The sequence below is a fragment of the Aotus nancymaae genome, unplaced genomic scaffold (assembly GCF_030222135.1).
Source record: "Aotus nancymaae isolate 86718 unplaced genomic scaffold, 86718_ANA_hifiasm-v0.15.2.pri h1tg000014l, whole genome shotgun sequence".
In the NCBI taxonomy this organism is placed as follows: domain Eukaryota; kingdom Metazoa; phylum Chordata; class Mammalia; order Primates; family Aotidae; genus Aotus; species Aotus nancymaae.
In genome coordinates, this window is record NW_026988425.1 from 39,321,383 (window position 1) to 39,323,317 (window position 1,935).

The 1,935-nt window shown below is 37.7% G+C and overlaps 1 non-coding gene across 1 annotated transcript; it reads left to right on the plus strand.

Annotated features, from left to right (window-relative positions):
- The first annotated feature begins 1,570 nt into the window (after positions 1-1,570).
- LOC135275072 (U1 spliceosomal RNA) lies at positions 1,571-1,731 on the plus strand. Its single transcript, XR_010342785.1, has one exon. It is a non-coding gene; the product is annotated as a U1 spliceosomal RNA (small nuclear RNA).
- Positions 1,732-1,935: the final 204 nt, after the last annotated feature.

Consider the following 1,935-nt stretch of genomic DNA (forward strand, 5'->3'; position numbering starts at 1 on the left):
GCACATATACACCATGGAATATTATGCAGCCATTAAAAACGAGGAGTTCGCGTCCTTTGTAGGGACATGGATGAACCTGGAAAACATCATTCTCAGCAAACTGACACAAGAACACAAAATCAAACACCACATGTTCTCACTCATAGGCGGGTGTTGAACAAGGAGAACACATGGACACAGGGAGGGGAGCACTATACATGGGGGTCTGTTGTGGGGGAGTGGGGGGGACAGCGGGGGGGGTGGGGAATTGGGGAGGGATAGCATGGGAAGAAATGCCAGATATGGGTGAAGGGGAGGAAGGCAGCAAATCACACTGCCACGTATGCACCTAAGCAACAACCTTGCATGTTTTTCACATGTACCCCAAAACCTAAAATGCAATAAAAAAAAAAAAATAAATAAAAAAAAAAAAAAATGGCAAGCTATTCCGATTTTTACATATATATGCAAAATATCATGTAACTAAAATGTATTTTAAATCTCAATCTATTTCAGGATTACAGTGCTTTAGTAACTATCAAACCCAGCACAGATAAATTTAAAAGAACTGTTTTAGCTGGGTGTGGTGGTTCGTATCTCTAATCCCAGTACTTTGGAAGGTCAAGGCAAGCGAATCGGTTGGGTCCAAGAGTTCAAGGCCAGCCTAGGCAACATAGTGAGACCCTGTTTCTCCAAAAAAAAAAAAAAAAAGAAAGTGTTTTAAAAAATAGACAGACAGACATGGTGGGGTGTGCCTGTAGTCCTAGCTACTCAGGAAACTGAGGTGGGAGAGTCACTTGAGTCCAGGCGGAGGAGGCTGTAGTGTTGCCCATCACTGCACTCCAGCATGGGCAACAGAGTAAGACTCTGTCTCAAAAGTAAGATAAAATAAAATAATGAATTGGTTTAACTTTCCAGATTTACAGATATTTCTGTTAAATGTTTGGATTGAACTTCCTCAAGAAATAGTAAAAGAAAATAAGGGATTCAGAAACAGCAATCCAGAAGTTAATGTAAAAAGTTGGGAGCTAGACAGATGAGAACTAAAATTCTAGCTCTTATAATTACTAGATGGAATATTTTAGACATGTGATTTAACCTTTCTAAGCCTCTATGTTATTTAACCTTTCTAAGCCTCTGTTTTCTTCATCTGTAAAATAGAAGTAAAAACACCTGACTCACTAGGTTGTTTTAGGTTGTTTTAAGGATTAAATTAGATATCATTTGTAAAGCCGTAACCCACAGTCTGACCCATAGCAAGTGCCAGTAAATGGGAACTTCCATCACTTTGCATACATACTTTCCATGAACTCTCTTACTGGAAGATATTCACAGATGCTTGTTATATTCTGTGAACTCTAATCCTAGAAAAATAAAATATATTCTTTTATCATAGCTTCATTTTCCTTACCAATGTCGTTTCATTTATATTTTTGTCACAATACTAAAATATTCCCAACTTAAGAATGTTTCTTCTATACAGTTCTTGTCCTCCTACCATTCAATGGTACGATAGTTCTTTACAAGATATGATACAGTACTTGATTCCATTAATTTCCTAAATTTCCTTTTTCAAGAAACCTCATGTGCAAGATGTACCTGCCAGGAGAGATCCCATGACCACAAAGGTTGTTTTCTAAGAGTGAGGCTTAACCATTGCCTCCAATATGCTGATTCCTGTGATTTCCCCAAATGTGGGAAATTGATTGCATAATTTACGGTAGTAGGGGCCCGAGTTTGCACTCTCCCCTAATGTTTTTGATATAAAAAAAGAAACTTCATGTCCTCAAATCTTTGGGGATTCCTAAAATATCTATTTACTATTTATATGCTATTATTTTCATTCAAAGCCTTTCAGACAAGGACTGATGTGGAACTTAGTTTTTTCTAGGATAATGCTGGGTTATCTTGACCTTGAATTCAACTTCAGCTAATTTTTTTGGGAGCCACAGACAA